The sequence below is a fragment of the Cryptomeria japonica genome, chromosome 8 (assembly GCF_030272615.1).
Source record: "Cryptomeria japonica chromosome 8, Sugi_1.0, whole genome shotgun sequence".
Lineage (NCBI taxonomy): Eukaryota > Viridiplantae > Streptophyta > Pinopsida > Cupressales > Cupressaceae > Cryptomeria > Cryptomeria japonica.
The window spans coordinates 457,439,099-457,466,621 of NC_081412.1; positions in this window are offsets into that span (position 1 = coordinate 457,439,099).

The window sequence follows — 27,523 nt, forward strand, 5'->3', positions numbered from 1 at the left end:
TATTTAATTATTAGTCTATTATACTCTATGCTTAAGCTAAACTTAGGAATTTTATAATTCTTTAGGGTTTTCTCCTTTAGGGTTTCGAGTATCCTTTTATAAGGATTCTCTATGTGTATTTTAATAACAACTGTAATTATTGAATTGCATTTTTGTTGCACAATCAATATGACTCCTCTTTTTTGGATCTCTGAATTTTGGCCTCCATAGATTTTTTGTTTCTCTCTTTCTGTGATAGGTTTGCATGCAGGTGATCTTTGAGAGTTGTAGAGTTGATTTTTCCTCAACTCCAATATGGTATCAAAGCTCCACATCTGCATGCCCCTATTCTCTTCATGAGATTTTTTGGGCCTTGTTCTTCATATCTGTGTATTCAAGGGTTTGTGGAGTTTCTTTTTTTCATTTATGGGGGTAGCTGATTTTTTGGTACATTTTGGTGCCAAAAGGACCTCACAGTTGGATTTAGAAGGTCGTTTCCACGAATTTTGATATAAAATTTGACATATTTTGGTATCAGGTGTTCTGGAGGCAAAAAAATTAGGCCCCAAGTCTTACGGCCTCGGGCACGCAAATCAAAATATATATATATATATGGCAGTTTTATGACTTGCCTAGGCTGGACCAGTCACGACCAAGCCGCCAATGGTCTGTAACGCGTCAGGGCTAGCCTGGCGGTTTACTCGGCGGTCTTAACATCGTTGGCTCCCGTGGCGGTCACAACCTCCACTGCCTGTCGGGAGCTACCACTGCCACCGGGTCCTACCGCCCGATAGTTGTCACTCTGTCACCCGTCATCTTCTCTTCCTGGCCCCCGCCCAGCCCAGCCCAATCATCGCCGCCCTTGCCAACCTGTTGGCCGCCAGCCCTCCGCCCAGCCACCACCTCCCTATCACCAGTAGGCAAGGTGTTTTTTTTCTTGAAGGGTTTTTTATAGGCTAATGGTTTTTTTGCCATAACTTGGGCAAACAAAAAATTTTTTTGCAAAACCTTATATTGTTGGAAATCTCTTTCTAAGCTCTATCCAGATTTGGAGGTTTGAATTTTTTATTTTGATTTATTTATGGTGTTTTTTGTTGTCAAAGCCAGAGGTTCATTTTTGCACTTCGGGAGACATAACTTGAGCATTTGAACTCCATTTTTTGAAAATTTTAGATTGTTGGAAAGATTTGTTCTATGTTCATTCCATTCATATGAGTTTTCTTTCCAAATTCTTCTCTAGGTATATTTTATTTTATTTTTTGCTTTTCAGCACTCTAGTGAATATCTTGGATGTTTGGGTCTTGGGATCTTTTTCTTTGAGTAGGATGTCTCGTCTTTGGTTGTTCTTTTTGTTTATATTGTTTTGTCTCTTATAATCATTGGAGCATTTAATTTATGCAAACACACTGAGATAAAGTGCCACCATGCATTGTATACTTGGGATCTTGCACATCTTGTGTCTTATTGTACATGCACTACTTATAAAGTGAAATGGGGGGGTTGATGTTTGCCTTTGTTTGCCATCTACCTTTGTCACGTGAGTGTTCCTTCTAGAACATTAGCCTTATGATGTGTCTCAAGTGAGTATTCCTTCCACGACACTATGTACTTTCTCTACACCTTTGATGTTCCTAGTTCTTCGTCATGCAGTTCTTGTTGGTCATTCTTTTCAGTGTACTTGTCCCTCTCCCTTTTCACCATTATGGGGAGGTTTGTCCTACTGGTTCAATTCATCAGCTCTTCGGGCTTTGGTGTTTCATGCCATCCATATCTTCGAGTTCAGTTGTTTGGCTTTGTTTGTCATCTGATTCGAGTAGTGTCATTTGACGGCAATCATGTAGTTACAGTCTTCTCTACCTGATCATGTTCTATTTCAATGGAGGTTCTTTAGATCAATAGCTACTCTTTGATAGTGTTTGCAGCTATTTCATGCTTCAATGGTGTTCTTCATGCTTTTTTTGTTCCTATATTCTGGAACACTCTTATTTGGAGGCTTTTTAGTCTTTCACTTGAGATTTCATCTCTTCTTGGAGAGGAGTTTTGTTCCCATAAGGTTTTCTCCTTTTTCTCCACTTTACGAAGATTTTATTGTACTTGGGTACCTCATCAGGCCTAGTTGTCGGGACCTATTGTTGCTTTCATGCATTTTTTACATGTTTTTTTAGTCCTTAGTTGTTTTTAGCTACTCCCTAAGTTCATCTTAAGGGGGGGTGTTAGAGTAATATTTTATTAGCTAATAATTATTTATTTAATTATTAGTCTATTATACTCTATGCTTAAGCTAAACTTAGAAATCTTATAATTCTTTAGAGTTTTCTCCTTTAGGGTTTCGAGTATCCTCTTATAAGGATTCTCTCTTTACATTTTAATAACAACTATAATTATTGAATTGCATTATTGTTGCATAATCAATATGACTCTTCTTTCTTGGATCTCTGAATTCTGGCCTCCATAGCTTTTTTGCTTCTCTCCTTTTGTTACAGGTTTGCATGCAAGTGATCTTTGGGAGCTATTGAGTTGATTTTTCCTCAACTCCAATATATTGTTTGTGAAACAAAGGTCAAAATGATGGAGCGATAACTTGTAATAAACTATGCATCTACTTATACAAATTCAAAATTAAATGAAACAAAACTTTTGAATCAAGAAGATAATCAAACTCCACAAAAATAGTCTCATGTTATGTTTGCAATAGGGAGAGAGGGAGAAGAAGAGATAGAGAGAGAAAGAGAAAGGGTGGAAGAGAGTGGAATCTAGTGAGAGAGAGGTGAGGAGATAGAGATAGGGGATAGTGATAGAGATAAAGATAGGGACAAAAATAAAGTTTAAATTTAGAATGTTTAAAAATTAGATACATCTAAGTTCGAACTTAGATACTTGTGATACTTTAATTAAAAATAATATAACTAAACCTTATTATTGCTAATATTGAAGAACACAAATGGATCACTAAGAGGGGGGGTGAATAAGTGATAACCAAAAACTTGAACAATCTAGATAATTAAAACATTAATAGTGAAGACAATAAACCTATGAGCAGAGATGTTCACACACATATAACATGCAAGCCCATAACACAAGCTGTACAAGGAAAACCCAATGCGGAAAAAACCTCAGTGAGAATAGTTGCTAGAGTCTACTACTCCAATCCAACCTCACAATGAAATATGATTACAAATTTTAGGGCACCAACCCAAGGAGCACCAACCCCTATAGTTTATGGGCATGAACCCAAAGGAGCACCAACCCCTATAGTTTATGGGCATGAACCCAAAGGAGCACCAACCCCTAGATTTATGGGCACCAACCCAAATGAGCACCAACCCCTAGATTTATGAGAAGGGTTATCCCACATTAACGGTTCCCACTTTTGCCAATGAAGAAAATTGGCGGAGGTGGAGAATTATTTTGGGAGGGGGTTCGAATGAACTAGGGCAGTTCGAGTGAGCCCCCCCCCCCCACAAGGTTCGATCGAACCCTCCATCGGACACGAGTTCGATCGAACCCCAAATGGGTTTCGGGGTTCGATTGAACCCTTTTAAAATAAATATTTTAACAGGTTTGATCGAACCCAATATAATTTTTTTTCTTTTCAAAATTCTATAAAATCTGAATACGATAGTTAAACTGTCATTTTCAAACTTGTATTTTTATGTGTTTAGAGGGGGTTATAGTGAACCCAACGTCATCACCGTGTCACCATGTCCTATCTACAGCAGCTAGTGTGTCTCACCTTTCAACTTTCGACCTACATTATTTCAGGTGCACAAAATAACCTTTTTTTTGTTTAATAATATCTTTTTTTTATTAAATTTAGTTAAAAATTAATAAATAATTTGTTTGTTAATTTTTTTTAATTAAATAATTATATATTTTTTTTTTTCAACATTTTAGAAAAAACGTTTGAAAATTTAATGTTTTGATTTAATTTCAATAATTTTTTTAAATTACATAACTGTATATGTATTTTTTTTCAACTTTTTAAAAAAATGTTATGAAAAAATTAGAAAAACATTAAGAAAAACATTAGAACTCATAAAAACATTAAGAAAAACATTAGAACTTAGAAAAACATTAGCAAAAAAATAAAATTGGAAAAATGTTACAAATCTAAATATAATAAATTAAAACGTTAGAAAAATTAATAAATTTAAATTTTAAAAAACATTATAAAACTTAGATAACAAATTTAAACAAATTAGACAAAATAAATCATCTACAATGTGACCCCTTTTCACATCCTATTACACACACAACATGACCTCTTAGGACCCCTAAAGACCACATATGCCCCTGATGACACTATACGTCCCCTTAGCACCATAGAGGATCACATAGTGGAACCTAAGGGGTCATATGTGGTCCTAAGGGGTCACACATACATGTTAGAACACATGTGTGACCCCTTAGGACCGCATGTGACCCCTTATATAATCCTAGTGTGTACGACATACCCCTTAGTCCATTGCGTAGTGCCCTAAGGGGTCATATGTGGTCCTAAGGGGTCACACATGTGTTAACAAATGCATGACCCATTAGGACCAAATATGACCCTTTATAACATCCTAGTGTGTACAACATACCCCTTACGACAACATAGTGTCCTAAGGGGTCATATGTGGTCCCAAGGGGCCACACATGTGTTCTAGCATGTATGTGTGACCCCCTTAGAACTGCATATGACCCCTTATAAAATCCTAGTGTGAACGACATACCCCTTAGTCCATCACATAGTGTCCTAAGGGGTCACACATGTGTTCTAACACATGCGTGACCCCTTAGGACCACATATGACCCCTTATAACATCCTATTGTATACAACATGTACCCCTTAGGATCACATAGTGTCCTAGAAGGGGTCATGCATGATCATGTGTGTTCTAACACTGTACATGTGTGACCCCTTAAGACTAGACGTATGACTCCTTATAACATCCTAGTGGACCTATGACATACGATCCCTTAAGATCACATGTGCAGTATCCTAAGGGGTTGAATATGTGGTCCTAAGGGGTCACACATGTATTCTAACACATGCGTGGCCCCTTAGGACCACATATGACCCCTTATAACATCCTAATATACACACAACATTCCCCTTAGGATCACATAGTTTCCTAAGGGGTCATATGCGGTCCTAAGAGGTCACGCATGTGTTATAACCCTTGGTGACACTATACGTCCCCTTAGCACCATAGTGGATCACATAATAGACCCTAAGGGGTCATGCATGTGTTATAACACATGTGTGACCCCTTATATCTGTATGTGACCCCTTATAAAAGACTAGTGTGTATGACATACCAGGCTTAGTCCATTACATAGTGTCCTAAGGGGTCATATGTGGTCCTAAGGGGGACCAACCATGTGTTAACAAATGTGTGACCAGGACTTAGGGCCACATATGATCCTTTATAACATCCTAGTGTGTACGACATACCCCTTAGAATCACATAGTGTCCTAAGGGGTCATGTGTGGTCCTAAGGGGTCACACGTGTTCTAACATGTATGTGTGGCCCCTTAGAACCACATATAACCCCTTATAAAAGCCTAGTGTGTATGACATACCCCTTAGTCCATTACATAGTGTCCTAAGGGGTCATATGTGGTCCTAAGGGGTCAAGCATGTGTTAAAAAATGTGTGACCCCTTAGGACCACATATGACCCTTTATAACATCCTAGTGTGTACGAGATACCCCTTAGGATCAAGCTTGAGTCATGATCTAATTAATCTATATAGTTTAAAGTGCACAATAGTTTGTCTCAGTAGGGATCCATCCCTATTTTTTATGATTGGAAAAAATCTAGGGGAGGTTCAGTCTAAGTTGGAGGGTCCGCTTTAATATATGCCTAAAATCCCCAAAGCTTGAACCACCCTCTATATTTGAATTGAAGCAAAATACTATTGTCCTACTAGTGGTCTAACATTTATTTTATTTTATTTTTAAATCTTCACATGATTAAAAAGTGTACATGATGTTGTATCAATGCCCATGTTTTAGTGAACAAAAAAATTAATTTTGATATATACAAAAATATTTATACACGTTACAATAAAATTTATTAGGTCTTTAATTTTTTTTTGTTATTGACTTATAAAAATTATATATCACATGTTCTTGAATATTTGATGTATTTGATTTAAATGACAAATTTATATATGTTTTAATTTAGTAAAGTTGTACACACACACACACACACACACACACACATATTGTTATTGACTTATAAAAATTATATATCACATGTTCTTGAATATTTGATGTATTTGATTTAAATGACAAATTTATATATGTTTTAATTTAGTAAAGTTGTATGCACACACACACACACACACACACACACACACGCACACACACACACACACACACACACACATATTGTCATTGACTTATAAAAATTATATATCACATGTTCTTGAATATTTGATGTATTTGATTTAAATGACAAATTTATATATGTTTTAATTTAGTAAAGTTGTATGCACGCGCGCGCACACACACACACACACACACACACACACACACACACACACATAATGATCTCTCTCTGTCTCTTTCTCTTAAATTAATACATTAGATATCTCTTTAGATGTCATGATTTAAATTATGATCTCCCTCTCTCTCTCAAATTGATGTTTTAATAATTTAAAATGTATGTATGCGATCTAGATATATAGATAAATTTATATATGTTTTATTTTAGTCCATGATGTATGTACATATATATATATCTTTAATGATCTCTCTCTCTCTCTGAAATTAATGTTATCTCTCTCTCTCTCTCTGTCATGAAAATGATCTCCTTCTCTATCTCATCAATGTTTTAATAATTTAAAATGTACACACACACACACATACACATATATATATTTTATGCAAGAACTTGTGCATGGTACATTTTAATTTTTGATGAGCTCAAGATTAACGATATCTCTCTCTATACAATTTAATTGATTTAATTTTTAATGTTTTAAATTGTATGCACTTCATGTGTGTGTTCTTATATATATATATATATATATATATATATATATATATATATATATATATATATATATATATATATATATAATGCAAGAACATGTGCATGTGTACATTTTAATTTTTGATGAGCTCAAGATTAACGATATCTCTCTCTATACAATTTAATTGATTTAATTTTTAATGTTTTAAATTGTATGCACTTCATGTGTGTGTTCTTACGTATTTATTTTAACTTTATGACCTACCTATATAGATGGGGTCCTAGGATCCACTTGTGTAGGCTCCCAATTAGGATCCACCTGCACAGGCTCCTAATCAAGAGCCACACATTGATGATGTAGATACTCTACACCAGGATCCCTCCTTGCCCGACATTGCTACAATTTTCCAGTACAGTGATCGCGAGCTTCATAAGTTGAGGGTCATATTAGATGACCCCCGTACTGATAGCGTGTACAAGAGTACATGCATCCATTTTTGATAGTTTGCAGACATTGAGGGACCGTTTAGTTTCTCACACCTCATTCTCACCTCAGGTTATAGAGGATATTTATAGACAGTTGAGGAGTGAGGTGAGGGGTCTTGATTCTTTTGCTGATGTGGTGAGGGTGGTCTGCAAGGAGACCATCAAGGAGAGATGTTTTCCACACTATCAGGATAAGAGTAAGGTGAGAGGATATCAGGTCACGAGATGTATTGACCCAAAGGTTGCATCATTGATTTACCCATGGTTCTTAGCTGCCCATGGTCGTTATCCTAATAATGACCAGATACCATTATACTTTGCACAATAGGTATTCGTTGAGGTTCATTGTCAGATGAAACCAAACTACCTTGATATTCCAACATATTATGGATAGGGGAGGGGAAGGATTGCTAATAGAGATGCATAATGTAGGCGTGATAGAGCTCTGCCTAGACATAGGGACCTTGTTGGCGAGATATTTCTAGCAATAGTCCCAACCCTCGCCCCCACAGCAGATCACATTATGATTGCTTCTCAGAGAGAAGTAATTGATAGGATTGGATAGATTGCATCAACAATAGCCACCATATCATCTGACAGGTTGGGCAAATATGTAATGAGCCGACCACATTCAAGATCATCCATAGATCATGCATCTTCTAGTCACAGTGTGGCTTCAGATTCATATGATCAGTATATTATAGCTAGCATCCCCTCCCCAGATGAGGTAGCAGCTATAGTAGGAGGTGGTAGACATGTACAAATGTTGCAGTATTTAGCTGAGCACCTGCTACATTCTTACCGTTTTATTTCATCTCGTCTTGGGATACCACTGGATGGTGTTAGAGATGAGATTCTCAGAGACGGGTAGGCTACCACTGCATCGATGCATACCTTGAGGCAGTCACAACATTCTCATCACTCTATGCATGCTCTGGGCACTAACCCACCTATAGACCACTCTGTTGCTGCAGAGGAGGAGATATGAGTTGATCTTGTCCATATCACAGATGAGGGCTTGGATTCATTTGAGGAGAAGGTGTGAGGTTTGAGTCATATTGGGTTTATGGATATGCTACTATAGACACACACTTCATCCATGATGCCTAGTCATCTAGTTGGCCCCTTACACTCCTTAGTCATATGTACAACCAGAGAGAGATATGCAGGCATGAGTGATGTAGTTGATATGATCACAAGACATGATTAGACTATACAACCTACTCCTGATACAGAGGTATGTACATACATGCGTTTAATTTTTTACAAGATGTATATGTTGTACATGTACGATAAATCTATATATAGATCATTTAATAAATTTAATTAAAGTTAATTTGTATTGAATTTAAATTGATCCTGGACTAATCCTTACATACATACATACATACATACATACATACATACATACATACATACATACATACATACATACATACATACATACATACATACATACATACATACATATATATATATATATATATATATATATATATATATATATATATAAACACACACACACACACATGTATAACAGTTAGATCATCTCACTCCTACCTTGATCTCTGAGCATGTGCATAGGAGAGATTCTTTCGATGTTGTTAGTGGATAGGTTAGTTATGGTTTTTTTGTATATATATGTGTACACATGTATGTATGTGCATTACAAATTATATTTTTATTTTTATTTAACTATACTCGGATTTGATGTATGTGTCTAGAGATCTAAATTTAATATATTTAAATAAATTCTACTTTTGTAGGGGTCTTTTGGACATCCGGACTCTCACCGGGACTCTCCCTCAGATGGTCACTCTTTTCGTGGCTGACATGATGCATGTTGATATGTTGGACTTAATAGCTCATTTGTTTATCATTTTTATATATATGTATGTCATACATTTTAGACTTTCATATTATATATTCATGCATGTATGAAGTTTAGACTAGATTATACTTTATACAGTTTGTGTTTGATCAAATTATATATTTCATTCATGTATGTTAGATTATGTACTTTATACAGTTTGTGTTTGATCCTAGATTATATATATCATGTGCATGTATGGTTAGAAATTATACTTTATATACATGTATAGTTTGTACATTTGATCTTGGATTATATATCACATCATTTGTACTCAAATTATATATATGATCATGCATGTACATGTTAGATTACCTGTGTACACTTTATATATAATATGATTGAATGCACTGTATGTTTTCTAAAACTTTCAAATTTATATATATCTGCAAAGTTGAATTTACATGTACATGTCTATATCTATTAAAAAAAGATTGATATACATTTATATTTTAAATTTTAAATTTTAAATTTTACTACATGTCACATGTATACAATAGATATGCATTAATTTAAAAGAATTTGTGAACAATATATATCCACTCCATTGTGCAAGCCATGAACAATAATATAAAAAACATACTTGTTCATATCAAATGAACAAACTCAAGTTAATGAACAAAAATTCAATAATTTAAATTCTAGGTGTACTATTTATAGTTCACACCATGTACTTCTAGACCTACATACTTTAAATAGTTCACAACACATCAATTATATTACACACATACATCCTAATTTAATATCAAATTTACACATACATTCTAATTTAAATATGCATTTTTAATTAAATTTATACATGCATTTTTAATTAAATAAATACATACATTCCTAATTTACTTTACATACATGCTTTAAAATTATTTTACCAACTTACAAATTGCATATGCATACATGCATTTAGAATTAGATAGATTATGCATCCTAATCAACTGCATACATCAGGCCTTAACACGTTTTCAACTCATCCACATGTCCCAATTTACTTTACATACATGCACGCTTACTTGTATTATTTAACATAGATACAAATTAACAGTTTCATACATCCTAATTTAATATAATTGAAATTTTCATATTTAACTAAACAATATATGGTCCACACAAGCCATATATATATATATATCAAATGTTAAATTCAAACACTTTAATACATACACATAAATAATAATTTATCCAAGTTTCAAAACAAGTTAAGTTCTAATTTATCAAGTATTAATTCATTTCATGGGTTGAACCACATGTACTTTGGTTTACTAAATAGTTCATACCACATCAAGTGGTTCAGAATGCTCTTCAATAACACTTAATATTTTCTCATGATCTTTACTATCTAGTCTCCACTTTTGAGACCGTCCACGATGTGGAACTGTTTGATGAATTAGGCCAACAACAATGACCAAGTGGTTATACTGATATACCTTGTTGTCAATTTGGTATTCAGTGAAATGAATCCCATGTTGAACAATTTTAACGTGTTTGAAATATGTCCCTTGCACTACAACTGAGCCTGCATGTACATGTATATAAGAAACAAAAAATAAAAAAATTGCACGTAAGCGATCTATGTACATATAAAAATGAAAACATGTGCAAATGTGTGCATGTTTAAAATAAATTTAATTTAATTTATAATTTAAACATAGATTGAATTGAAGTTCAAACCTGTGGGAAAGGACATTCCATCACTCATTTCAGATTTTTTTAACTTCTTTCTCTCTTTTGTGCAATGCAATAAATAATAACCAAACACCTTCTATATTTCCATCTTCTGCTATGACTGCAAAAATATCTCCTGCAATTTGAAACAAATTAAAAATAAATTTAAAACATCATGTACTTGATTTAAAATTAAATATATTTGATTTATTTACATGTACGCGCAACATTTTTTAAGGAAATAAATATATATATTTAATTTAAATATATGTGTGTACATCATATACCTTTTTTAATCAATCCTGAAATATGATCATAATCACCAGAAATCAAAGGAATGTCTTCAAAGACTTCGTCCTCATTTGAATCCTCGTATATGTCAGAAACATCTAGTGGCACCAATTTCCATTCACTAACATATCCAAGCTCTAAATTCTTGCAATCAACATAGTTTTCCACAATGCAATCAGAACAAAAACATGAATAATCCCTAGTGTATAATGTCCATGGGCTGAAGTAGTGGCTATCAATAACCGTTTTTTTTGTAGTGATAGTTAAAGCACCAGGTTTCATAACGGATTCCAATGTGTATAAACTACTACAAGTTTCATTAGGAAATGAGTGTGATAGGAATTTGGGTTGATTGTAATACAATCTGAGCCTATGCAAAAAGTTCATTGTCAATTGTATGTAACTTTGTTTATTGTAATACAAGGGAGATTCTTGGCTTTTTGGTGTGTGGGTTTTCCCGAAAGGGTTTCCGACGATAAAAATCTTTGTGTATATGTGCATGTTTTTTATATGTTCTCTATTCTTCTGTTTAAGTCATCTCAAGATTCTGCAATTTAGGAAGTAGATAGAAATTGTTGCTTACATCCTCTACAAATTGGCATTAGGAGAACGTTTATGCACCGTAGCTTTCCTTACAAGTGGTATCAGAGTCTGGCTAGTTGTTTTTATCCTTGTTGGGTAGGGTTGGTTTTTTTGTGTCAATTTGTTTTCAGTGGGAATTTGCGAAGTGGTTATCGGTTGTGTCTGGAAATTGAGATGGCTAGCACGTCAGAGAGCATAGACATTGAAAAGTTTAATGGCACAAACTTTGAGTTGTGGAAACTTAAAGTTGAAGACATGTTGGTTGACCGAGATCTATGGATCGTTGTGTCTAGCAACAAGCCTCCAGGTGTGAAGTAGGAAGATTGGGATCTAGTGGATCGAAAGGCCAAAGGGCTGATAAGATTAAGCCTTGCAGATTCTGTTTTGTTGAATGTCCATGAAGAGAAAACCGCACATTCATTGTGGAAGAAGTTGGGAGACATTTATCAGGGCAAATCCTTGGTAAACAAGCTCTTCCTAAGAAAGAAGTTGTACTCTCTGAACATGGACAGAGGAACGTCCGTGGCAGATCATCTAAACGTGTTCAATATGGTGATTGCACAGTTAACTTTTGTTGGTGTGTCCATTAGTGAAGAGGAGCATTGTATGTTGTTGTTGAGTTCTTTGCCTAATTCGTGGGATCACCTTGTGATGGCCATCGGAAGTACTACTACCAAATTTAAAATGGATGAAGTAGTTGTTTCACTACTCTTATCCCGAACATGTGCTATTTTTTATTTCAATGATATATACATAGTGCATAAAATGGCCTTGAATATTTAAATTGTGTCGCACATCCATCAGACCAAACAAAATGTTTAACTATTGTTATGCCTCTCTCTTTCAAATATTCAAAAGACTTGTTAAAGCAATGTTGTACAAAAAGTGTGTCATGCTCCTTATCATCACTGATATAGAAGTGGTACTCTTTCTTAATGACACTATTTTCAAATGTACTATCAACACCATCCAAATCCATCTGTGCATGTCGATAACACACATGCACCAAAATAGTGATTTGCTTTGAAAAGTAATACTCTGATTGAATTTCTTTTTGATGTGCAAAAGAGTATTTTTTTGCGAAGTCCACTATGAATAGAATAGTTCCAAGTGGGAAAGTGTCTCTTAATCTTTTAAATTGTTCTTCTTGCCACTTGGTAAAAAAACCATGGAATATGTATGGTTTTATCAACTTACGAAAATTTTCCATAAATGTTCCATTAGGTATTTCCTCTTCTACATAATCTAACCTTTTAGATTCCTTTCCAAATTTTATTTCAATTTTTTTGTACTTGTAACTCTTGCAATTTACCATCTTCATCATGTCAGTATCTTCATCTCTCAAAGGCAATTTAGCCAAGTCCCCACATGTTCCACAAATTCCTTTTATGCAATTTATTTGACCGGTTGCATTATCATATGATTTATCACATAAGATGGATGCTATGAATTGACTTGTTCATTTAAAGGCAAATTTTTCATAACCATCACTATCTTCTCTAATCTTTCGAAACACCTGATAGTATAGATCAAGTTTGACGTGATAATGACAACAACAAGTCTCGAAGACTTTGTTTACCTTCTCATAATACGGCCTTAATCGTTGAAACATGGTTTATCCAATCTTTATATGAGGGTTTGTTTTAGTAAACAACATATACAATTCATGTTTTGTTGTGTCTATCCAATGTTTTACATGGAGATCATAACGATAAGGGCCAATCCTTTGCTTGATAACATCTCTACTATTTGATGAAGGACGAGTATTATCATTCCAAAAACTTGTCACAAAGTTCCTAACAACATTTTCAGTTCTATCAAAATGAGGATCTCTACACATAATTGCCCAATTCCCTTCTAATGTAGTATCATGCAAACTCTTTCTCCTTTTAACATATTTTGATATTGTCCTTCTACTAAAACCAAACTCAGATGACAGTGAAGAGATTTGTCTTTTCTGAGGCAATCTTTCATTTACTAAAGATGTCAACATCACTCTTCTTGAAATGGTCTTATCTACTGTTCGAGATTTTTTACCAATGTTCACCAAACCTTTCTTAACATTATCAACAATAGATTTTTGTAGTTGATAAGTTTTCCTTTTTTGACTTGTTGTATCTATACCCAACAATTTTAGTGGATCTATTAAGTCATTTTGAGTAAGTACAATTGATTACAATTGATAACAATTGAGCTTTCTCTAGTGTAGTATCAAGATTGTAGAAATGAGACCTTATTTCTTTTGCACTTTTATTTATTGATCTCTTTTTAGTATGTCTAAGTTCTTCAGTGAGACGTTTCAGCTCATCCACATCCATTTCAAGTAAATGATCTAAATTTTTATAAGAAATATTTCTCTTCACCTGTTTAGCTAGATCCACAATATGCTCATCCATGTCGATGGTAGGAGGTAAGGAGCCTGACCCCTCTCCTTCAACCTCCAATGGTTCAACTTGGGAAAGCTCCTCCCTATGTTCATCAACTATATTGTGTTCTTCAACAAGTTCGTTTGCCTCCACTCCCTCTTCAGAATTCCCTTCTTCTCGAGCCTGTTCTGCACATAATTTAAGATGACAAAGAATATTTTTAAATGCAACGTAATTCCAAGTTTAATTTGAAACCAAATTTTCAAGACACTTAGTAAGACCTTTAAAAATTATGTCATAATAGGTGGACTACGAAATGTCATATTTAAGACCTATTATTGCATAATAGACCTCCTAATATCACATGTAATAGGACCTAATATGATCTGCATAATATAGGTTTTAAGGGGACTCTTGAGTATAATGTGAAATATTTTTGCATACTTCAAGTCATATAAATAGAACTTATTATGACATAATAGGTTCTAAATTTGTCACATTTAAGACCTATAATCACATAACAAGTCTTAATATAACATAATAGGCCTTATTATTACTTAATATGACCACGTATGCAAAAACATTTCACATTAATATACTTGACTCCCCTTAAGATAGATATATTATGTGATATTAAAGGACCTATCACATGAAATTAAGTACCTGTCTTAAATATGATATAAGTTAGAACCTAAATTATGACATAATAGGTCTTATTAATTTTATGACTTAATACATGACCACGTATGCAAAAACATCTCACATTATACTTGACTACCCTTAAGACCTATATTATGCAAATATTAGGACCTATTATGTATGTGATATGAGGACTTAAATTATGCGATAATAGGTCATTAATTTATCACATGTACATAATAGGCCCTAATATATCATAAATATAGACCTCTTAAGGCCCGAACTCAAGTATATAATGTGAAATGTTTTTGCATATGCGATCATGTTATTAAGTCACAATAAGACCTATTATTTCATATTTAAGATAGGTATTATCACAGATAATAAGTCTTAATATCACATAATAGGTCCTAGTATCACATAATATAGGTTTTAAGGGGACTCAAGTATAATGTGAAATATTTTTGCATACACTTGGAAATAAAGAAGACACAATGCTTGTTTATTTGAAAGTGTTTGATTGTTTTGATCATGCAAGCACAAATCCTAGGGCTGGACGAGACAGTAGTTGTTGAATCTCACTTGGGGGGGTTACCCTGAGCTACGCAATTCAGAGCGGATACTTAGGTGCTTGACCCCACTGGCTCCCCTCCACGACACTCACTTCTCTGGGGTAGCCAAGCACCAGTCCCCATGAAAACTCCCTATGGCGAACTTTGTATCTTTACTAAGAACCATAAGAATGTGAGCTGCTTCAGAGGTTCGACCTCCTGTGCTAGCAACTAGAAGGTTTTTGGCTTCTAACACAAAAGGTGTCTAGTAAAGGCATCCATTCGGATGGCTATAATCAACAATGTGTTATGCTCTATTAAATGGAAGACCTCCCAACCTATAGAGGTTGCAATCTATAGGGTTTATGGGGAGTCATAACATTGTTATAACAGCATGTAACACCTATTCCTTGCAACTTTTGTCACAAACACATTTATTTATAGTGGCTTGGAAGATATTGGCTTTAGCTTGTTACCATTTTGGGTCATTCCCTCTCACCGAGCTTTAAGGGCTACTTGAGAGGCAGACCCTTTCTAAGGATAAAATAAAAAGAGCCTATTGCTGAAGACACAAAAAACAAGTTTGTAAATTTTAGAGAACCAATTGAAATGTTTGCTAAACTTTAAAGACACATGGTTTCAAAATCTAAATTAAATTATATATTTATGGACTATTTAAATTAAATTATAAATTATAAATTTAATAAATGGGAAAGAGAGGGGTCCTCAAGATCTAAATTTTAAATTAAAACCAATGTGGTCTATTATAGATGGACTTAAGGGGGTGGGGGAGAAAATGTCAATTACACAACAAGCAAGTTAATGGAATTTGAGATTTGCAAATACACATATTATTTCAAATTAAAGCATGATTAATTTTAATTAAAATGAGATTATTTTTAATCCTACTATTTCCAATTAATTTATAAAAATAACATCATTTAGAATTAATTAAGATAGAATTATTATATAAATTAAATTAATTAAATTAATATTATTTAAATTAATTTTCATTAAAAATATTAGATAAAAAATAAACACAATTTTTGGTACATAATACATATAAAATTAAATAGAAATACAAATAAAAATACATACTTGCATCATGATATCTTTGCCTTCTTTGTTCTCAATATCTTTGTTCCGTTTTGGGAGAATAATTCCTTGAAGTCTTATTTTACCTTCTCTTCTTGTTCCCCATGCTTTTAAAATAACCTTCAAATATCTTCAAATTATTGCCCTCAAAATAATTTTCAAATGTCTTCTTTCATCCAAAAATGTGAATTGTTTTAATCATTTGTGTGTCAAAAAATGAAAAAAGTTATGTATATTTATATGACTCTACTAAAATGTTAAAAAAAATAAAATGAGTCGGTTAGGGTTCGAACGAACGCCAACAATTACTAAACGTTAGGTTCGTTCGAACTTGGTCATTACATAAATGTGTGCGTCATATTTTTGCTTGTGGGTTTGAGCGGACCCCCATTCGCTCGAACCAATGTTCATTCGAACCCTCTTGGTAGTGGTCTCTCCCAAAAAATCTTAGAGTTCTAAGGAATTTTTGCCTTCAAACCTCTAGTTCAAGGCACAAATGAAATAATCTTGATACTGCAAATATATAAGATGGTATTACTTGGAGCAAGCTTTCCAACGAGTATAATTTTATCATATTGTAAATTTGTTATGTTCTTGTTTTTTTTAATTTTATGAAATATTGGTTTTTCACCAAACATGAGCTTCTTTGTTCAATGCATTGGGAAAAATAGGAAACTAATTCAAAATAATTCTGAAAAATATCTATGCCCCTAGTATTGATGTCTTCTTTCTAACAAAATAAATAAATTAAAATTCAATATATATAGAAAACATTATGTGTTCAAACTTAAACCTATGTCCAAACTTAAACCTATGTCTGAATTATGACTAGTCAGACTTCAAAACTTAATAAAATGAAAAATATTCAACATATCATTATCAAACCAAGTGCAAGCCCTGGATATTGATATTACAAACCAAAATTCGAAAGAATTGAGTTTTTTTATCATCTATATGAAAAAAAAAAGTTATGCATTTCGGGAGGCACATCACTCTTAAAAAATGCAGTTTGTTGTAAAAAACTACTTTTCGAAGGAGATGGAAAAATTAAAAAAAAATCCTTCAAAAAAATTTGAAAAAAATAAATATATAATCTATATACAAAATGCTACAAATCACTAATTTACATCATCTTCTAATTTTTAATAGTTTAAAAGCTATAGTTCTCAAAAGTTGAAGATTATTTAAAAAATGTTCATCTCAGTGTCAAAAGTGGCAAAAAGGTGGGAACCATTATTGTGAGTTCACCTAGAACCTACTCAAAGGAGCACCAGCCCTTGCTCTGAGCACCCACTCGGAGAATTACAATAAACATGTATTTAAAACAAATAATGCACCCTGTTACAAATGATGTTTTGTAACACCTTATTATTCTGTTGTTATTCTCTCCTCTCTACTCTCTATCTTCTTATTATTTCTACATCCATCTCTTTGACCTCTGCTCAATTCAATCCTCCTTTGCCTCTCATAGTGTATATAAACCACTGTGTTGTCTAGTTCAGATCCAGACTCTTAGATCTCTGGTTTTTGTCACTCTTTATCTCACTCTCTTTGCTTTGCAACTTACTCCACTATTACTTTGTTGTGCACTTCTGAACTCAGCTACTACACCCTCTTCTCTATTCATCTTACTTTGTTCTTTGCAACTTTCCTTACAATTTTTCTCTTTGATTGTCGTCCTCAGCTCATAATCTATTTTCTCCTCTTTTCTTTCTCTCTACTTCTACTTCTTGCTGCCTCTAATATCCTCTTTTACTTTCAGATTTTTCTACATACAATTTTATGTAGTGTTATTGACCACCTCGACTTTGTGTTATTGACACCTGCGGAAAAAGCTTTTCTACAACCTCTATTTTTGTAGAGCTTCTACACTTACACACTTTGCATCTCACACAACTCATCAATCTACAACAACTCATACACCTTAATCTTTTTCATGGTGGTCATCACATCCTTCAAGAGTTTTCCCTCCAAAACATAACCAATTGTTCCAGTTGGACTTTCCTTCTAGAAGTTGCATTCCCACAAAAAAAAAAATTTCTCCAAAAATCATTCTAGCCAATCATAGTTGTTGATCGATCGGATCTAATTTATTTGTCCATAGTTGTTAGCACTTAATGCGTGTCATTGTCTTCCAATAAGCCTTTGTATTTAAATTTCTATTTTTAGCAATGTATCTATCTATCAGATTTGATATGCTTCTAGAAGATCTTCCTGAAAATCATCTTGAGTCGCACGCTTGTCTGCATTAAATGCATTCTTACTTCTTTCAGCAACCTCTGCAATCTGATTTGATTTTGCACTCAACCCACATTCTAAAAATATATTTTTAACTACAAATTTGCGCAACATTTATTTCATTTTTTTGTTTGCAACTTAATCTAAAAGATCTTCTTTCGATACATGTGGTCTTGGCATTAATAGTCAATCAAACATTTTGCACACAAAGCATTCATATGTCACTCTTCTATTTGGCGAATGGTGGGACCCATCTTCATAACCATCTGCACACAAAATGCCCACATGTGTGAAGAAAATCCATGTTGGATTCGTGGGTTGCGTAAATGTGTTTCACAGGTAGCATAACACACGTGATACGCTCATCACGAAATAACAACTCTTCCTTCATGCGGTCTAGTCAGATAATGCACCTTCTACCATTTTCCTTATCCCGCGTCATTTCCTCTTAGACCTTCTTACCCATGTGGGCTGACGGGATCCATCTATTCCCTTTGGTATTTTTACCTCGAACGATCATCTCTCTCAAATTTTGCATGGTGCTGGATAGCGGTGTGCTTTGTTTGCCTTTGTTAAGTGTTACGCCATAGGGTTATATTACTTGCGAATAATATATCGTTGGATGGCAGGATAACCTCACACTTCTACCTTCATGTTATCCCACAAGGCAGTCTTCTACAAATCTCCTTGGCCATGGGATAGCAGGAACACATAACCTGTCATGTTATTGACATCTTCGTCACAGTTTGACGACTAGCCCGCAAAGTGTTTTCCCTTAGGTGTTTCTTATTATGGGATGGTGGGGCGACTAACCCATTGTGTTATTAACTTCACCCACCATAATGCAACATTACCCTGCATGGTCAATTATCTTCAACTGTTCATGCTGCGGGATAGAGGGTGTCACATAACCATCATGTTATTGACTTCTTGATAGACCAACATGACTAACTTGTTGTGTTATTGACAACTCAGTCATCTTCTGCAGCTTTGTAGATAGCAATAACATGCGAGTTATTGATATCTCTGACTAAATTTTTTTATAACCGCATGCAACCCATATAGCAATAACCTGTGTTTCATACACAACTATAGCTTTAATTTTGTTGATTCAAGCAACCTTGCTCAATGCCTACACCACATCATTGACCTTTTTCTTCTTCATCCAAATGTTTGTCCCAATAGCATATTCCATTCTTTTCACTCGTATCTCCTTGTACATACAAAATGGTGTGTTATATGATATGGCGTATTATATGATGTTGTAGCAACACTTATGCTCTTGGTCAAACCTATTTGCTCCATGCAGTCATAACTCTATGGTTTTGGTTCTTAAATCACTCGCAAGTGCAATATCAGACTCCATTGTCCTCTCTATCTAATTTGAGGCCATTAACTTCATGCAACCTCCATGCATGATCATATATAACCTACATATCTCTACTAACACTATACCAGCCAATCTGATCTTCCTTTAAGGTACACATCTTGCATCTCTCTCAAACTTAGGCCATACGATCTACTCACCTTTGGACACTTTGATCTTTCCCTCAAGATCATCATATGTCATTACTGCATGTTCATCTTCCTTTGGGGCATAAATAATACTGCATCTCTATACGTTGCTAACCTGATGCCTGCATGTCTCTACATCTCTAACCAGTGCGAGTGAGGTTATCATTCTATCCAACTGTACTTGCTCTCTGTGGCACTTATCATTTCTGCATCTTTGTCCACTACATCATCTCAACTGTTAACATCAATCAACTCTGCATGCTAACTGTATCTTCATCTAGTGGGTTTCCTGTAAGTATCTCTGCAACTTCATCAACTCAACCTTGCACACAAACATGTTGACATCAATGACAACCTCAATGCCAATAAATATTTGTCTATAACTGATAATGTTTTGAACAATGTTCTAACTTTCTTTCATTATTTATTTAATGACACAAGAAACATCTGATTTTATTTTTTAATTTAACTCCATTTACTTTTCAATCATTAAATGATTCAACTACATGGAAGAGATGTAATTTACGTCGAAGGCATATCTTATATGAGATGAAAGATCTCCTTTTGTCCATCAATGGTTCAAAACCTATAAAAAGTTATGCAAGACGATTGAAATGGTTTCATGTTTTCGTTGACTGCATAGGCAAATACACTGTTTTCCGCCTCATGGAAGTAACCCCGCAAAAAACGTGTCTATTTCAAATGAGTTGGCACGTCACATCCTTGTTTCCGACGGCTTGGCCATTCATTTCCTTTCGTCCTTTGCCTCTTGTTTTTATTGTAACGCCAGACTCATCAAGCGTTTTGCCAGCGTCCTGCCTACCAAACTTGACAACGTCCTGCCTGCGTACTGACCACCCTCTCACCGTACTGTGTCTTCCTTATGTGAAAAAAAACCTTATGAAATCTCGAACTCGCTCCACAAGAGCTTCCATGGGTTTTACTTAATATGGGAAATTAGCACACAAAAGCATGCTTGTCTAGTAATCTTTATATGCAATATGATTTAGCTTAATTCCTTTATGTTTCCTTTGACACCCCTCTCGATGACAAGATATTGTTGGACGAGTTTTGATCACAGGCAAGAGAAGAAGATGATTAGCGAGAAGCTTGCATTGTGAATTTAGGTGATAGAACGTGAATTATAAGAATGGGTTTCTGTTCTCCATATGTCGCGTCCTTCAAACTCTTTCTCCAAAATATAAGAATAAGAAGCAACTTCACTTTACTATAGAAAATAAGTGACGAGAGACATTGCATAAAAAATGCTTGGATCACCAATTGCTGATGGAGGCAGCTTCCAGATGGATTCCCCTAATGCACTAGATGTCTGCATAAACATTTATAAAATCATCAAGCATCAGATCAACAAACAAATCTCATGAGAGTTACTCATTCGGTAAAAGCTCACAAACTGGTCAGTCTGCACAAGCATTTGGAGAATCGTTAACAATCGGATCACCTAAAGCAAATCCATTTGTTGCAACATTGGGTTATCTCTCTTGCTTCGCTATGAGAAAGTAGTTTTTTGTAGCCCTCAAATGAGAGTATAGGGAAAAAAAAGGCGTCTCGTTAAACCAGGGAAGGACTATATCACGAAAATAAATATCGTTGTCATGATGTCTACTTTTGTGCATGAACGTTCAACACTGTCTTGACATTGAGTCGCCGACTGTAATATAATTTCTTCCTGTATCACTCCACGAAAACCACGTTTCACGGTCTCCTGCTGCTTCATAATGACCAAAGGAGCTAACAGTCTGCAACACGTTACTGTAAATTATTCCAGACAATCTGCAACATGTTACTTAAACTTTTCCAGACAACCTAAACATAGCCTAGAACAATGTGCATTCTCTCGCATAGTGACTCTAAAATTCTTTCCTCCCATTCTGCAAAAGAAAAGAGACCAATAACAAAGCGCCAAAAAAAAATGAATTAATATTTTCTTTAACAAATATACAACTTGCATTAGGGGAAAGGAGCTAGTTATCATAAGACCAATAACCGTCAACTTTTTGTAACCCTCACCCCCCATTAGTAGACATAGTAGGAGGAAAAAAAAATGGTAATGAAAGGTTCATTAATAAATATCACATGTACCAATAGTGGTGCATTTTTAAGCTTTTTTTTTACCAAAATTAGCTCATTACTGGGACATTTGTGCACCACTACTAGGGCATTTGTCCACTACTACTAGCTATTTTGAGTTATCTACTATTGGCGTAAAGGTGAACATGTATCGGACCATACTTTGAAATGTGTACTTTTTGACCTTTGTGCACATAAACAATTTCCACAACGTGCATAGTTACTATCCACAAGCCAAAACATTAGCTTTAAGCAGTTAAGTCGCATATAGAGAGAACCAAAAAAAAATCGTCGAAATTAGATGAACCATTTAGGAGCTTAAGATGCACGAAGTTAGCTATGGCGGCTCCTTTCCCCTATGGCAAATAGTAATAGAAAATAAATCTTATGAAAAGCTGAATTGTGATTGGTTGTTGATGCTTAGTTTAATTACTATTTAAGTTCTGCTCCTTTGTTATAGTTCCATGCCATGCATGGTAGGAACTAATAATCATCTCCATTCACACTTCTCGAATTTTTTCTTTTTATTTGAATTGCATTTTTAAAATGTGGAATGCAAGCTAAGAAGATTCTATTATTTGTCTCGAATCTGATGTCATCTTGACATGTGAAGCAAACACACCTAGTCCTTGTGGAGGGTACCATTTTCCTCTGCCTCACAATTATAGTGCCACTTGTCATGATACCATGGGAAGGCACCCAAAAAAATATATAACATGCCTTATGAAGTCTTAGTATGGACAAATAATGTGCTTAATTATTTTTCAATTTGAAGAAATAATACTTACTTACGTAAGCATTCTATCAACATAATGCATAAAGCTTTTATTCGACTAAAAAATGCATGCTTGACTTTTATAATAAAATTATTTAAGAATTATATTGCACTTATAACTATGTTAAATAAGCTCAATAGACAACTTTTATCAACATCTGTTCCATGCCACTATTATGTCCTTTCTAAGTTTTGTGTTATTTTTAGCTTTTTTGGTTTGAAAAAAGATATTAAAGATATTGAAGATCTAAGGGCGATCTATAAAATCTAAAACTATACCAAAATGGTTGTGAGTGCAATTTGACAAATTTAATCCATGGCTCACATTTTGAAAAACTAAATAAAAGCTTGCAATTCCCAATTTATATCTATTTAAGTATAATTTTTTTTTTTTTTTTTGATAGGTAATTGGCCGAATCCTGACTAGCTTTTGACTGGAGCTATGAACCAGTGGGGACATAGTAAGGGGGCCCATCCCCATTATATTATTATTATTATTATTATTATTATTATTATTATTATGTTTGATTAGATTGACCCAAGACCTTCCCCATCCTATGGAAGGTCAAGAGTCACAACTTAGAATTCTACTTTAGATGTCCCTATTGGGAATTGAACTTGGGTCTCCACAATGAGAACCCAATGTTTTAACCAGTTAAGCTCAACCCTTTGGATTAAATATAATTTATATTATTATTATATCTTATATAATTTAAATTCATTTAAAAAATGATATTTAAAATTATATATTATATTTTATAATAAAAATTTACTAAATATAATATGACATAATATAATATAATTGTAATATAATATTTCAAAATAAACATTTTAAATATTATACAACATAATTATATATAATATTTGATATTATATAAATTGTATCATTATCATATTGTTTTTATATAATGTAAATTAATAATTCTCATTTAAAAATAATATTATAATTATATTTAATATTAAATATCATATTAAAAAATTAAATTAATATATAAAAATCTATAATATATAATTTCCCCTATATATATCTTCCTCACTCTCACACGGTCTATTTTTATAATTGACCTTTAACACCTATTCGGCGTTCCTATTGCACACCAAGGTGCAGTTCCTAGTTTAAATTTATTTTATTAGAATTACTTATTTCTTAGTTTACTTTGTGCAAGTGGTGGCTCTGCTCAAGATGTATTCGCTTTCAACTTCTTACACGGAGCACACACCAGCCTACTCGTCACGCAAAGAACCCGACTTATTAGGAGGAAAAAGGGACAGAATTGTAGAAGTTGTCCTATCACCGATCCCACTTGATTTTGTAGTACCCAAAAGTAAGATATATAGGTGAGTCCCAATGACCTATCCCATCCAGAATCAACCTGTATACTTCACATTTAATTTTATCATTTAGGTCAGTGTAGAAGAAACTAGTGGTTCTCAGGCAAAGAAACGTGTCAGTAGGCCTGTTCAAAATTTTCACAGGATCAGACTATGTACTCTAACTTTGAATGCACCTAAAATAAGGGATGTGTTAAAAGGACAATATTAAATGAATCTCACCTAAAATTCTCCGACCCTACATGAACGATTATTATTTTTTTCTTAATTTGCATATGACAATCATAGAATAAATCTGTTACTATCTCATTCGTTTAGGTTGCACTAGCTTTAAATTTATCTTGCTGCACTTTTTTTTTTACTTGAATTTGAACAAGAAAATTAACAGTACAATTACCGATATTAAAATAATATAAGTTATCTACTCACATCTTTTTCTTTTCATAAGAGAAGATCAGTAAACAATCTAAGGGAAGAGCACCAGCAGCCATCATAGTTAATTTCATGCATCCACAGATCCTAAACGATACATCGGACCCTGATACCTAACTAAAGATGTTCCAGTAACCGTCAACTCAAAATCGCTAGTACTTGTTGACAAATGTCACAATAGTGGTGCACAAATGTTCCAATAGGGGTGCACAAACGGGACAAATGTTCCAATAGTTGTGCACAAATGGGCCAATTAAGTACAAAAAATGATCGGCTATTGATACAAAATAAGGTGACGGTTATTTGAACTATGTTATCTATTGGTGTTCTTCCCCTACCTAGTTTTTTTTTTTTTTTACATAGTTTACAGCAGAACGTTACGGTGCTCTTCCCCTACCTAGTTTTTTTTTTTTTACATAGTTTATAGCAGAACGTTACTTTATTTTTCTTTCATGGGATTCATAATAGACGGGTGACTCTTCATAGTGGTACTATATATGTCGCAGTACATCATATACGTAGAGTCCTTGACTTATATAAATTGTATAGCCATCTTAATAACTAATACACTATATTCATTTTATTAAATTGTTTTATTTATTTATTTTATTTTACTAAATAGTTCTCACATCACCCCTGATGGTGATTACAATGTCTACTTCTGTTGCAGAGTCCCTAAGTCTATGACACATATCTTTTGTGACTGTTTATTTGCAAAAGAGGTCTGGAGGATTTTTGAGGTGAATATTGGATGTAGTATTAATATTTTTGAGATTGCTACTGCTCATATCCAGGGTCTCGAGAAGGAGGCTAATCTCTTTTGGTCTATTTTATCTGTTGAATTACTTTGACTTATTTGGAAATATAGGAATGATGATATGTTTAATGGTAGCGGTGGGAATCTTACTGGATCTTTCTGGAGACTCATTCTTCATGATTTTAATACATAGGTCACGGTTGCTATCAGGATTAGGAGCAAGAAATTTGAAAGATGGCTTCAGGAAGGAGCAGCTATGATGCTCACGTCTGAAATTTCACATGGATTTACCTAGTCCAAATTCTCCCTTGAGAGAACCCCTTTTTTGATAGGACTGGCGGGTTAAGGCACAGTTGGGGCGGGGGAGAGCTGAGTTCATGAGAGAACTAAATAGGAATAGAGGACAACAACCCCAGATCCAGGACATTCTCGTGGCGGAAGCTGTCATACATCCATATGCTGATCCAATAATGTGGGGCAAGGTGCTGAGATGGTGCGAGGGAGCGTTAGGCTAGATAGCCTGGGTGTAAAGAAATCTACTCGACCAAAACAAAATCTAGTGGAAATGAAGGCAGCATAAACAAACTTCAAATTTTGGAGAAAGGATTTATAACCTTGGGACACAGTCCCATGAAGGAAGTGTTGTAACCTTAAGTTCTCGCCTATCGTGACCTGTCTATCGAACCTGGTAGGTGATCTTTGACTAAATTAATAGCTAATGTCTTAAATTCAATAAATAGTAATTAATAATTAAATTATTAAAGAGCGCGTCCAATTTAGGTTGTTGTGTGCTTTTCAGAAATCTGGCTTAGATTTGTACACAAATATTTTTGTGATGAAGTAGGAGCGGGACCCTCCAATAGAAATATGAAGCGGGTAAGGTAGGCAAGGTAAAGAGGTGCAAGAGGTCAATTAGGAAAAAAATGGTCTGTTTTGTGCATACATTGTGTGTAGTACATAACATCAATCTCTAGGCTATTTGTAAAATGATATTGTGTTAGAGTAATCTTTTATTAGCTAATAATTATTTATTTAATTATTAGTCTATTATACTCTATTCTTAAGCTAAACTTAGGAATCTTATAATTCTTTAGGGTTTCGAGTATCCTCTTATAACGATTCTCTATGTGTATTTTAATAACAACTATAATGATTGAATTGCATTCTTGTTGTACAATCAATACGACTCCTCTTTTTCTAGATCTTTGAATTCTGGCCTCTATAATTTTTTTGCTTCTCTCCTTCTGTGATAGGTTTGAGTGCAGGTGATCTTTGGGAGTTGTAGAGTTGATTTTTCCTCAACTCCAATATGGTATTAGAGCTCCAGATCTGCATGCCCTTGTTCACTTCATGGGAGTTTTTTGGCCTTGTTCTTCAGATCTGTGTGTTTGGGGGTTTGTGCAGTTGTTTTTTTCATTTTTGGGGGTAGCTGATTTTTGGGTACATTTCGATGCCAAAAGGACCTCACTGTTGGATTCAGGTGGCTGTTTCCATAAATTTTGATATAAAATTTGACATATTTTGGTATCAGGTGTTCTGGAGGCAAAAAAATGTAGGCCCCAGGCCGTACAACCTCAGGCACACAAATCAATATATATATATATATATATATATATATATATATATATATGGTAGTTTTATAGCTTGCTCAGGACAAACCGGTTATGACCGAGCTGCTGATGCTTTGTAACCCGTTGGGACCAACCTAGTGGTTTACCCGACGCTCTTAACACCGTCGGCTCCCATTGCGGTCCTCGTAACCCGTCGGTTACCGTGGCGGTCACAACCGCCATCACCTATCAGGAGCTTCCACCGCCGCCACCTGGGAGCTACAGCTATCGCTGCCACTGCCCGAGTCCTACCGCCTGAGAGTTGTCGCTCCACCGCTCGCCATCTG